This window comes from Aquarana catesbeiana, linkage group LG03 (assembly GCF_042186555.1).
Source record: "Aquarana catesbeiana isolate 2022-GZ linkage group LG03, ASM4218655v1, whole genome shotgun sequence".
Classification (NCBI taxonomy): domain Eukaryota; kingdom Metazoa; phylum Chordata; class Amphibia; order Anura; family Ranidae; genus Aquarana; species Aquarana catesbeiana.
Genome location: NC_133326.1, coordinates 81,962,096 through 81,976,511, shown reverse-complemented (window position 1 = coordinate 81,976,511; position 14,416 = coordinate 81,962,096). Strand labels below are relative to the sequence as shown.

General features: G+C 41.8%; 1 protein-coding gene across 1 annotated transcript in view; it reads right to left on the bottom strand.

Annotated features, from left to right (window-relative positions):
* The window catches only part of UNC13C (unc-13 homolog C), an 884,756-nt gene that overhangs the window by 344,952 nt on the left and 525,388 nt on the right, over positions 1-14,416 (bottom strand). The gene's annotated exons all lie outside the window — the stretch shown is intronic.

Here is a 14,416-nt window from a genome sequence, read left to right as displayed (position 1 = left end):
CTGAACACATTTAAACAGATTTCTGTATTTTTAATAAGATTTTTCATAATTATTTAGGTTGAAGTAACATTAACCGCTTCAGATCCAGGCCATTGCCAAATGACGGCAACAGCGCGGATCTAAATTGCCGGGACGACGTCTATTGACGTCGTCCCGTGCACGAGCGGCCTGCGCGCCCGGTGATCAGCGGGTCTATGAGACTCGCCTGATCAAAGATCAGAGTAAGGGGTTGGTCCCGACCCCTTACCACATGATCAGCTGTCAGCCAATGACAGCTGATCATGTGATGTAAACAGAGCCGGTAATCGGCTATTTTTCCTCCTCGCGCTCACAGCGTGAGGAGGAAAAAAAAAACCCGATCACCGGCGGCCGTGATCGGGACATTAGTCCCGAACACGGTGATCTTATAACACAAAGCAATAGGCAGCAGTGCTGCCTACCAGTGCCCACCAGAGTCACCCATCAGTGCCCACAGTGCCATCAATCAGCGCCACCCATCAGTGCCCACAGTGCCATCCATCAGTGCCCACAGTGCCACCCATCAGTGTCACCCATCAGCACCCACATCAGTGCCACCCATCAGCACCCACATCAGTGCAACCTATCAGTGCCCATCAGTGTCACCTACCAGTGCCCATAAGTGCCCATCAGTGCTGCCCATCACTGCCCATCAGTGCCACCCATCAGTGCCCCCCATCAGTGCCGCCCATCAGTGCCCCCCATCCGTGCCACCTATCCGTGCCACCTATGCATGCCACCTATCCGTGCCACCCATCCGTGCCACCCATTCGTGCCACCCATCCGTGCCGCCCATCCGTGGCCATCAGTGCCGCCTTATCTGTGCCCATCAGTACCGCCTTATCTGTCCCCATCAGTGCCGCCTTAACTGTGCCTATCAGTGCCGCCTTATCTGTGCCTATCCATGCCCATCAGTGCAGTCTATCAGTGCCCACCAGTGCCGCCTCATCAGTGCATATCAATGAAGGAGAAAAATTACCTGTTTGCAAACTATTAAACATGATTTTTTTTTTTTTCAAAAATTTCCATCTTTTTTTTGTTTGTTTAGCAAAAAATAAAAACCCCAGCTGTGATTAAATACCACCAAAAGAAAGCTCTATTTGTGGGAAAAAAATGATAAAAATTTCATTTGGGTACAGTGTTGTATGACCGCGCAATTTTCATTCAAAGTGCAACAGTGCTGAAAGCTCAAAATTGGTCTGGACAGGAGGGGGGTTTAAGTGCCCAGTAAGCAAGTGGTTAAACAAAGTAATTTTACTTGGCAGTAATGGTCTCAGTTTTATTTCAGACTTGTGCTATATGTATGTTTTGATATGGTTTATTTTACTAAAAAAAGTTTGATGTATAAGGCTGCAATAGCAAAGTAAACAAAAACCGATCAGATTCAAAAAGTCTGTTTAGCAAAATGCAATATCCCTTAAAAAGTGAATTATATTTATTTTAATGTATTTATTTTAGGTTTTAGGATATTTACTGTGGATTTCCATTTGGGAAAACAATATATAGAAAAGACCCTGGTGGCCTGCATTACCAGTCCAAATGTCATCATTTTTCCCTTTCATCTGGACATTACTATGTCCCCTTTAATCTGCTTCCAAACCTATAAATAAATAATATGGTCTCATCTTACAATTAGTTTGACATCTAAATCTAAATATTATATTCTAAAAAAAATATCTTCATAAGTAACCCCTTCATGAAGAAGGTAAAATAAATCCTTCAACTTTGACATGTATTAGTAAAACTGTACATATCATTACAACTATTTTGTGTATTCAGGTGACCTATACCTCGTTTTGTTCAGGATAAATTGGCTTTCACTTGGTGGTAAATGGTAATGGATATATTCTGACTTTTCTTTTTTTTTTTTTTTTTTATTACCAAAGGAAACTGGCACAAATAAGTAAATTTTTTTATATTTCGTTGTATATTTCTTTCTATTACCATAACCTACTACCAAAGAACAACCCTAAAAAATAATTTCCTGCTCTTGACGATCACAGCAATACCACACACAGGTGGATCTCATAAAATTAGATCACCAAAAAGTTAATTTATTTCAGTAATTCAATTCAAAACGTGAAATAGAGTGATATATTTCAACCTTTTTTTTCTTTTAATCTTTATGATTATGGCTTACAGCTAGTGAAAACCCCAAATTCAGCATCTCAGAAAAATAGAATATTACATAAGACCAATAAAAAAGGATTTTTAATACAGAAATGTTGGCTTACTGAAAAGTATGTCCATGTACAGTATAGTATGCACTCAATACTTGGTCGGGGCTTCTTTTGTATGAATTACTGCATCAATGAGGCATGGCATGGAGGCAATGGCAGTGTTATGGAAGCCCAGGTTGCTTTGATAGCAGCCTTCCGCTCATCTGCATTGTTGGGTCCTCTTGACAATACCCCATGGTTTCTCTATGGTGTTTAGGTCAGGAGAGTTTACTGGCCAATCAAACACAGTGATACCATGATCATTAAACCAAGTATTGGTACTTTTGGCAGTGTGGGCAAGTCCTGCTGGAAAATGAAATCAGCATCTCCATAAAGCTGGTCAGCAGAGGGAAGCATAAAGTGCTCTTGAATTTCCAGGCAGAGGGCTGTGCTGACTTTGGACTTGATAAAACACAGTGGACCAATGCCAGCAAATGACATGGCTCCCCAAATCATCACTGACTGTGGAAACTTCACACTGGACTTCATGCAACTTGGATTCTGTGCCTCTCCACTCTTCCTCCAGACTCTGGGACCTTGAGTTCCAAATTAAATGCAACATTTTCCATAGTCTGTTTTTCCGATACCAAAGAAAGGCAGCGCCAAAGAATGTTAAAACTGACGTAGGATTGCACTCATCTCACATGCTAGCAAGGTTATGCTGAAAATTCTACAAGCTAGGCTTCAGCAGCATATGAACCGAGAGCTACCACAAGTACAAGTTGGATTTCAAAGCGGCAGAGGAACTAGAGATCAAATTGCCAACATTCGCTGGATCATGGCGAAAGCAAGGGAGTTCCAGAAGATTGTTTACTTCTGCTTTATTGACTAAAGTAAAGCCTTTGATTGTGCGGATCGCAACAAGATGTGGCAAATACTGAAAGAAATGGGAATACCAGTCCACCTCACCTGTCTTCCAAAAAACCTGCATGCAAGTCTAGAAGCAACAGTTAGAACAGGTCATGGAACAACTGACTGGTTTAAAATTGAGAAAGGAGAGCGGCAAGGATGTATATTGTCACCCTACTTATTTAACTTATATGCACAGTACATCACACGAAATGCCAGGATTGACGAATCACAAGCCAGAATTAAGATCACAGGGAGAAATATCAACAACATGAGATATGCAGAAGATACCACACTAATGTCATTAAGTGAAGAAGAACTAAAGAGTCTCTTAATGAAGGTAAAAAGCAAAAGCTGGCCTGAAACTTAACATTAACAAAACTAAGATCATGGCAACCGGTCCCATCACTCCTTGGCAAATAGAAGGAGAAGAAATGGAAAGAGTGACAGTTTTTTATCTTCCTAGGCTCCAAAATCATGGCAGACGATGACTGTAGCCATGAAATTAGGAGACGCTTGCTTCCTGGGAGGAAATCAAAGACAAACCTAGACAACATTATAAAAAGCAGAGACATCACCCAATTGACAAAGTACCGTATAGTCAGAGCTATGGTATTCACCATAGTAACCTATGACTGTAAAAATGTGACCATAAGGAAGGCTGAATGCCAAAGAATGGATGCTTTTGAACTATGGTGTTGGAGAAGATTCTTGAAAGTCCCTTGAATGGCAAGAAGATCAAACCAGTCAATGAGCCTAGGTTCACACTGTAGCAATGCAGGAACCAGCGCGATTACAGCGCCGGTTCCCACATCGCATCTCTCCACTGCCCTACTCTCCATTCACACTGCCCTCTGCGAACCACTGCGGGTGTCAATACAATGTTAATGACACCCCCAGATCAGTTCACAGATCCCAGTGCGAACTGTTAACTCGCACAGGAATCAGATCGCATAGGTGAAAACCCCCATGCAATCTGATTCCAGTGCGGGAAAAAAAAAGTCCCTGAACTATTTTCCTGCAAATCCAATGCAAGCTCAGCCATACAACTGTATGGCTGAACTCGCATTGCAGAGACATCGCATGCAATCAGCACCGCAGTGCAGGTGTGAATCACATGCGATGTCTGTGTTCAAACAAGTGTGTACCCAGGCTGAAGGAAATCAACCCTGAATATTCACTGGAAGGACAGATCCTGAAGCTAAAACTCAAATACTCTGGCCACCTAATGCGAAGAGAGGATTCATTGGAAAAGACAATGATGCTGGGAAATATAGAAGGAAAAAGGAGAAGAGGAGGACAGAAAAAAAGATGGATAGATAGCATATTTAAAACAATGAACATGAATTAAGCAAGCTCCGGGAGGCCATGGAAGACAGAAAAACCTGGCACGCTATGGTCCATGAGGTCATGAAGAGTCAGACACAACTGAACAACAACAACAAGCCATAATCACCAAAATGAAAAGTAAGAAATGCTTGAAATATATCACTCTGTGTGTAACACATCTTTATAAAATATATGAGTTTCACTTTTTGAATTGAATTGCTGAAATAAATTAACTTTTTGATGATATTCTAATTTTATGAGATGCACCTGTATGTGTATATTATTTATTGTTTGTACCCTCAGTAGAGCTCAGGAACAATAGTGCACATTTTGTTTTTTTATCTTACATAAAACACACTGGTATTGATGGTTCCTAAACTTGACCCTAACCCTAACCTAGATCAAACCCTGATCTAGCTATTCTTTATTGTATTATTAATATTTACAAACAGACTTATTTTTGTTTACAATTTTATCCTCTAGCAAGGAGATTAAGATACAATATATCTTTTTTGCCACTCAAGAGAAGAAAACAGCACAGGAGAGGGCTGTACAATGACTGATCACTGTGAAAGGCGATCAGAGGCTATCACAGCGATTCAGATGTTCCTGTTTGTTGGTACAGGACCTAGGGCTTTCAGTGAGAGCCTGGTCTCTGCGCTGTGTATATATGCAGCCCAACGAATAATGACCCTCTTTTGGGAGGTCGCATATTTGTGTACAGTCAGCGGAAGGGGGTTAAAGCTAAATTACAGATATGAATATTTTTGCATCGTTACATTTAGCAGGGCAGTCACTTGGCATGGGACCCAGAAGCGGCAAAGTGGTTGTGATATCCTGACCGGACATCATATAACGTGATCAGGATAACACAGCCAGCGCGCCTGCGGGGGGCAGGAAGCACGGCAATCGGAGGTGCTGTGTGTCAGTCTTCATCAGTGCTGCCTATCCAGGCCACTTCAGAATAGGTCTCTGTGACCTCTATAGTTTATTTTCATTGACCTGAATCATATAAAAAATGGCTTCCTCTGATCATCAATGGTGACTACAACAAAATGGCTGCCAAACTATTTCCGGTCTCCACTAGATAAGTGACAGCTAATACAGCCAATCCAGTTCCCCTGATGAAGTCTTGTGACATGGCGTAATGCCTTAGGCTCTAATCTTGTGCTTCACCAAAAAAAACCATTGAAATCCATGTGTCTGGTACCCTGCACGTAGATTAGGGGCGGTTGCATGGATTAGGGGGGCGGCTGCTTTGTGCCCCTAATGGAGCAGCCGCCTCTGCTAATGTTCAGAATTATATAAGTATAAGCAGTGTTGCACAAACTCACTTATATATAGTGCATAACATAAATCTCAAATAACATTAATGTAAACATATATCAAGCAATACATCAGCTATAAAGTGCATATATCAGACAATTCATCAAACTATGAAGTGCATAATAATAGTGCAGTTCATAGACAAATATATATGTGATGATAAATGTGTATTAGTTCATTTTCAATTCATCAGACAATTCATCAAACTATGAAGTGCATAATAATAGTGCAGTTCATAGACAAATATATATGTGATGATAAATGTGTATTAGTTCATTTTCCAATGGTGACATCCACTTTCTTCTAAAGGAAGAAAACTTTGTGTGTAAACTGCATATATAAGTGGTATGATTCCACCTCTTTGTGACACCAATGTGCTCACAGAACTCTCACCTCCTTGTGTAATCAATTGCGCCTTTTGATTACACTGACATCCTTTTGGGTGATGATCCACTGATCTAAGCCTGGTCCTGGATCTGTCAGATATGGCGAGGTGATGTGTGATAATAGTCCTATTAAGGCTTTATTTGCCACTCTCACCCATATGAAAATACACACATAGATGTGAATACATGTGGGTGGTAGTAAAAACCACAATCTACTGAGAGCAAGTAAATGACTCCATGAGTGGTAGAAATATATAAGTGCAAAACATAAAAACTCAAATAAAAAGAAGAAACAAAAAATGTGTACATGTGAAGTACAATGATATTAATAGCATGAAAATCTGAAAATCAAACAAACTCAGTCCATGGGTTCAAACATAAAAAGTTCATCAGTGAAAAAAAGCTTCCATCCACTATACAGCTCAGCAGCAACTAATCCCCCTATGAGTGGATTGACAAAGGAGAGAGATGTGCAGGATGGTGCAAATCCACTGGCGGTGACTCCAATAAGTGAGAAAGTGATAAAGGTGGACTCTTACCCTCCGTGTTGGACCCCCTCCTTGGCAGGGTCTATCAGGCATGCAGATTTTTGCCCTCTGCAGGGACCGTGTAATGAGAAGATCTCCCCAGCAGCTGTCAGGAATGTTGTCTCCGATCCAGGCTGGTCCAAGTGAAACGCCTCTCAAAGTCTTGGATTCCACTCCACTCAGTGGGGTTATTCTGATCCTGCATGTCTGCATGCTCTCCACTGAGTGGAGTGGAATCCAAGACTTTGAGAGGCGTTTCACTTGGACCAGCCCGGATCGGAGACAACATTCCTGACAGCTGCTGGGGAGATCTTCTCATTACACGGTCCCTGCAGAGGACAAAAATCTGCATGCCTGATAGACCCTGCCAAGTAGGGGGTCCAACACGGAGGGTAAGAGTCCACCTTTATCACTTTCTCACTTATTGGAGTCACCGCCAGTGGATTTGCACCATCCTGCACATCTCTCTCCTTTGTCAATCCACTCATAGGGGGATTAGTTGCTGCTGAGCTGTATAGTGGATGGAAGCTTTTTTTCACTGATGAACTTTTTATGTTTGAACCCATGGACTGAGTTTGTTTGATTTTCAGATTTTCACGCTATTAATATCATTGTACTTCACATGTACACATTTTTTGTTTCTTCTTTTTATTTGAGTTTTTATGTTTTGCACTTATATATTTCTACCACTCATGGAGTTATTTACTTGCTCTCAGTAGATTGTGGTTTTTACTACCACCCACATGTATTCACATCTATGTGTGTATTTTCATATAATTAGCACACTTTATTTATTTTTTATTTTTCATGGTATACACAGATATTGGTGTATTTTGTGTGCAGCTTTTACCTTTGACCTTTTTTGCTCTGCAGCGCAGTTTTTCTTTTTATTTTTGACTCTCACCCATATGTTAGGGTGAGACTAAATTATCTCCCATAGTGTAGTACTTAAAATCAGTGAATTTATTTAAAATAGTAACTCTTACATCAATATTGAGTAAAATACGCCTTGGTAAATCAAGTATATCTCCAGCATGAGGGTCTCCTAAATCACTTCAGGTCCGGGATGCCCTGTGTGTTGCGTTACGCCACATCACATGACTTCATCAGGGGAACCAAATTGGCTGTATTAGCTGTCACTTATCTAGTGGAGACCGGAAATAGTTTGGCAGCCATTTTTTATATGATTCAGGTCAATGAAAATAAACTATAGAGGTCACAGAGACCTATTCTGAAGTGGCCTATATCGCTGCAGCTGGATAAACATTTGTGTTCTAAATTGGGTAAACAATAAGATACCATATTTAATCCATCTCATGACCCAAAAGCAGACACCCATCCTAAATATTATTATACTACACTAAAAAGAGATCCTGGCCTCTACAGGCAACACAATTACTTGATTGAGATTGTTTCCATCATGAAAGGCTTGATTTATAGGACATAGCTATTTACCAGGAGCTCAACTTCATGAGCCTTTCCACATCACACACTCTTTATGCAATGTATTTGAAGCACGATTAATTTGCAATCACTATTTCAGAAAATGAGCCAAGAAGCCAGCAGGTTAGCATCTATAATAGATGGAAGAATGACTTCAAAACAGTATAACAGTGGAACACAAATAGTGGCAGCATCACAATCACACAGTAATGATTACCTGAGTTTGCAAACAGACATGATTACTGAATGCAGCTTCAGGAAGCACAAGAGCATCCAGCAGGGAGAAAGAGCTAGTCACATATTTCTCACTTTTAACACTCATTAGGATGAAGAATGACAGTGTCAGGAAATCTGACATCCTTCTTTTATCTCTCCTCTTTCACCATCTTACTCTGAAGTAGTAAAAAGGTTTTGGATTATTTAGAACATTTGACTAACAATCAGCGTACTGGTTTAGGGCTGCTTCTGATTGCTCAACCATACTACCTGTGATTTTCCACTTAATTAATAAAGGCATAGACAGAAACGCTGATATCACAACTGTAACTAATCCACAGCATGCGTTCTGAACTTGCTAGTATATCCTAGCTTCCCTTTAAGCTCTTCTAGAAAATGTTACATCACTGCTTATAAGGAACAGCTATACAAAACTCAGTTTACAAAGCAGCCTGAAGAGTTTCTGCAGGCAGTTTTCAGTTATTTATATAGGTCAGTTTTCAGTTATTTACATAGGTCATGCTGAATGCATATCCTACAAAGCAAGCTAATTGTAATAATCACTAATCAACATAGTACATGATAAATATGAAAAGTATTTTTGCAATACCCTGAGATCTCTCAATATGGAACTGGGCTAAAATAATAAATGCCCCTTCACTTTCAGTACTCATCATGTGAAGAGGAAATAGGAGACACACTGGGGATGATTTACTAAAGGTAGATAAACTGTGTACTTTGTAAGCAGTGGCGGCCGGTGGAAATCTTTTTTTGGGGGAAGGGCAGAAAACCCCTCCCCTGGTTGGTCGGTCGGCTGCACTTACCCCATCACCAGCGCCTTCCCCTTCTTGGCGGTGGCCTCTCGTTCTCCTGCTCTCCACGGGTCATCACGACGATGGCTTCCGTTTCCTCCCACCTCCTCGGTGGCCAATCGGGAGTCTTCTCTTTTTGGCCTATCGGAAAACGGGTCTCACACCCACTTCTGATTGGCCGGATTCAGGATCACTCTTTCAAAAGCGAACATTCATTTGCTATTGTAACACACCTGGGTGGGATTGGAGCGCATTCTCTGCGACCAGGTGCTTAAAAAAAAAATCCTGGCCGCTCTAATTCATGCGCCCGGTGCCCTGAAAGGGCTATGGATGAATCTATCCATTATATATAGGGGGTGCATATAAGGGGTGGAGTGGAAAGAGGGGGCGATGCCCGGGTGCCCCTAATTGACAGGCCGCCACTGTTTGCAAATATAGCTGCTCCAGAGCTTAGTAAACGAGGGGAAGCTCTGCTGACTTCCATCATACAATCATGTTCAATCAAAAATGTTGTTTGTTTTTTATTTTCCTTGCATGTGAATGTAAATTCTTTGCATAGTGAAGCTTTACCTCATTTACTAAACTCTGGAGCAACTGCACTTTCAAAGTGCACAGTCTATTTGCCTTTAGTAAATTAACCCTATTTTTTATGTCCCAGTGCCCGCAATAAGGCAGGGAGTAATGGAGCTTGTCATTGTTCAATACCAATTTGAAATTGCAGACCAGAACATGATGAGTGCCTTCCATTTCTTAGGAGAAGTCCCAGCCCACACCTGACCCATATCCACTATAAATGGGCCTCTAGGTCTCACAGTGTCCTTGTGAAGCTGTACAGTCTGTACAAAAGTTACACCCACCCTCTATGAACAACTTGAGGCTGAAAACCAGCCTTACCATTGACATTGCACCGTTGTACAGGCTCCTTTCCTCTACTGAAACAGCTTACTGTGATTTCATTGCACATTGTGAGCTTTGACTCACCCACCTCATTTCCTGGCTGAAGGACATCCACAAACAACAGTTTTTTTTTCCTCCCCAGCCTTACTATCCCTGACTCATTCATTGTATTAATTTGATTTCAGTTCTTTCAAGCATGAAGGTTTAGCATCACACGTGGGCATTAATGGCCTAGAAATTCCCACAAGACTGATACCCGTCCAGCACGGCATTTTGGTAACTGCATAACTCCTGCCAAGACCAAGCCCACTGCTTCCATCTGGGCTGTGGGCTCTTGGGAAGAATACTGGCAGGGTCTTGTGATGTTTTCAGGAAGCTGTATACAGCAGCTTGCCAGTCCACCCAGCCAACCATGATCTGCCTGTAATGCATAGAGATGCTATCACTGGGTCTAAAATAAGTTATTTCATTAAAAACAGAAAGATTTTATTTAAAATGTACCTTTGCATGTTGATGAGAGGGGAAAGAATAAAAAACAGGGAAGGCAAAATATATAGCAGAAAATAACCTGTTATGAACTGCCCCACGTAGATATACTGCAGCAGGGTAGCCCTCCTGCGTGAAATCACGTACCTTACGTGATTCCATGCACCGGGTCTGGGGCACACGTGTGCCACCGGCGATCCGCTCCCGCTGTGATTAGACACGCCAATCGTTCTCAGTAGAGGCAGAATGGCGGTTTGGCAGACCGCCATTATGTGAAAGGGGAAGATGGAGGTCTTGTGTTCTTGCTAAGCAGAAACACGGATCTCTGTTTTCCCTCAGTCAAAACATCCCCCATAGGGTTAGAAAGCACTCCCTAGGAGCACATTTAACCCTTTGATTGCCCCTGATGTTTACCTCTTCCCTGCCAGTGTCATTAGTACAGTGACAGTGAATTTTTTTAGCACTGATCACTGTATTATTGTCACTGGTCCCCAAAAAGTGTCACTTAGTGTCAGATTTGTCTGCCGCAATGTCGCAGTCCCGCTAAAAATCACTGATTGCCGACATTACTAGTAAAAAATAAATAAATACAAATTCAATAAATATATCCCATAGTTTATTAGTTTATATACACTATAAACTTTGCGCAAACCAATTACTATATGCTTATTGGGAATTTTTTTACCAAAAATTTGTAGCAGAATACATATTGACCTAAATTAATGAAGAAATTTGATTTTTTAAATTTTTTCATTGGGTATGTATTATAGCATAAAGTAAAAAATATTGTTTTGTTTTTTTAAAAATCTTCGGTCTTTTTTTTGTTTCTATCAGTGGCGGTGCGTCCATAAAGAGCGCAGGAGCGCCACCCCCTCTCTCCTGTCACCTCTCTCCCACAATAGATAGATTCATGCATAGCATGAATCTATCTATGGTCACCGCTGCCGCCCCCTATTCAGGTGTCCGACCCCTTGTCGGGCGCCGGGCACCTGAATTACAGCGGCGGGGTTTTTTTGGAAGCACGTGATTAGAGCCGTGGGCTCTTATAGGCGTCCTGATTAGATCTAATAGGCTTCCAAAATGGTAAACAGCGGGCGCAATGCTGTGCATTCACTGTTTACTCAGTGTTGTGTTAGGAAAGCGAATAAATTGCTTTCCTAACACTGACCCGCCTCTCAGCCAGTCAGGTACTAGGGTCTGGTTACCTGTCACCTGATTGGCTGAAACAACAGGCGCTGTGATTGGATGCCTGATAGAGAGGACTGGAGACATCGAGGAGCGTGGACGTGGAGGAAGCCACCGTGACCCACTGCAAGACAGGTAAGTCCTGACTCCCAGGCGATGCACACTGGAAGCATTTGATGGGGCACAGTAGCGGCAAATGATGGGCACACTGGCAGCAATTGATGGAGCAAAGTAGCGGCCATTGATGGGGCACAGTAGCGGCAATTGATGGGGCACAGTAGCGGCAATTGATGGGCACACTGGCAGCAATTGATGGGGCACACTGGCAACAATTGATGGACACACTGACAGCAATTGATGGGCACAGTGGCAGCAATTGATGGGCACACTGGCAGCAATTGATGGGTACAGTAACTGTGTTTGATGGCACATTGGCGGCAATTTATGGGTACAGTGGCTGCGTTTGATGGGCACAGTGGCTGCGCTTGATGGGCACAGTGGTTGCGCTTGATGGGCACAGTGGTTGCGCTTGATGGGCACAGTGGCTGCATCTGATGGGCACAGTGGCTGCGTTTGATGGGCACAGTTTGTGCATTTGATGGGCACAGTAGCTGTGTTTGATGGGCACAGTGGCTGCAAAAATTTAGAGCACCAGCTGCCACTGGTTTCTATGCAAAAAATAAAAACCACAGAGGTGATCAACTACCACCAAAAGAAAGCTCTATTTGTGGGGAAAAAAAGGACATCGATTTTAGTTGGGCACAGTGTCGCACAACTGTACCATTCTCAGTTAAAGTAACACAGTGTCATTTTGCAAAAAATGGCTTGATCATGAAATCATATATGGTTACTGTACGGAGTAGACGTTTCTTGGCCAGACAGCATATATTTCCAGCTAGCACACTAAAGAAACTTGATTGGCATTAACCGATCACATGCCATTTGGTGTTAAAGTTTGCTTTCAACACATGTCCATATTTACATTGCAAGACCAGCAGGGAGAAGACACAGATCTTGAAAGCTTGGTGTCGTGTTTTTCAATGACTATATGCTGCAAAGCTGTTTTTACTCAGGATATAGCATCATGATTAACAAAATGTTTAGTATCACATGACCAATCTATTTGAATAATAGGAATCTAGCTCTATGAAAGTGAAGAATAATGCGTCACCAGTAGGGATGAGCTCAGACATGTTTGAATACTAGTCCAAACCTGCCTGAGCTATTCTACCAGGAAGCTGTCGCTGTGGACTGCCAACCTTAAGTGGCCGAGGCATGCTCTGCCCCACAGCCACACATATGCAAGGGATATGTATACGTGTGGCTGCGGGATAGGGAATGCCTCTGTCCCTTATTATTGGTGGTCTGCAGTGATAGCTTTCTGGTGGGATAGCTCAGGCTGGTTTGGACTAGTACCTGAACATACCTGAGCTCATCCCTGATCAGGGCCAAAGATGGGTCTATCCAAAAAAAAAAAAAAGTTTGTCTAAAGTTACACTTGTTAGTAAAAAATGAGCCACAGTAACATGTTAGTTTTTCAGGAGAGTTGTATTTTCACAAAGGCAACAATAGGTGATAGTTGCCTTAAAAAATTTCATCCAAGGTTACTTATTTAGTCTAAGCATAAGAGTATGGTTTAGCCAAAGAAAATATGTAATTCTTTGAGATAATCAAAGTGAATAGTCTGAAGCATAGATGAAAAGAACATCCATCATGTTTTGCTAGACTGAACACTAAACACCTATGTCTGCTCTTCTGAGGCCAGTGTGTACTAGGAGCCATAATAGAAGTTAGCTGGGCATTATAAATCAATAGTCACTATTACAGCATCATACCTTTTCCATTACAATATATGATACCTAGGGAGATATTCTTCTGGCTAACAGCATCAGTGACATTGCCGGGTATAAGGAAATAAAGCAATATAACATAAAATATATAACCCACAATTCTTCTACTTTATAATAAGTAGAGTGGAACAAGGATTTTACTTTAAATTTCAGTTTTGATTCTGGAGATACACCATAGTCTATAGAAGGGTGACTTTTTTTTCAGACTAGAGGTTGTTCAGGGTGAGGTGACGTGGGTGTGCTGAAATGAGAACTGGCACATACTGTATGGTCACATCTAAAAACAGCCCTATGTTTTTTATTAATTTCCCTTTGGGATTAATAATGTATTCTGAATCTGAATGACTATGAGCCATCTGATTACGGAGCAGGATTTGACTTACTTGGCTGAAAGCTATCATTCCTTTGAGATTAAATGAGAAGTATGGACAAAGAATCTGGATCTGTCCAGATGGCTGACTGACAGGCTCAGGCTCTGAACATGCTGCTGAGAGCCTGAGCCAGCCACTCCCATCCTTTCCATGCCCCGATGCTCCACGGTGCACTGGAGGGGCGAATCAGAGATCCAGGAACTGACAGTCACTGCTCTCTGCTCAGTGAAGACCAATAACTTTTTGATCATGTGTTAGAACCAGTGGGGGGACAGCCACATAGGTGTGTATGTAGGTTTTGTTTCTTTAATATCACACTTCTCTTTTTAATCATGTCTCTTTTAACTCGGAATGATTATTTCTATGCCCTTAGACTGCAATCTCAGGTAAACAGAAACCAGGAACAGAAGTGAGGGGAAATCTCATACAGCAATAACACTAGTGTAACTCTTTCCCATTCCATCCAATACTAAAATGTGGTTGAAGCTCTACTTTAATTGCT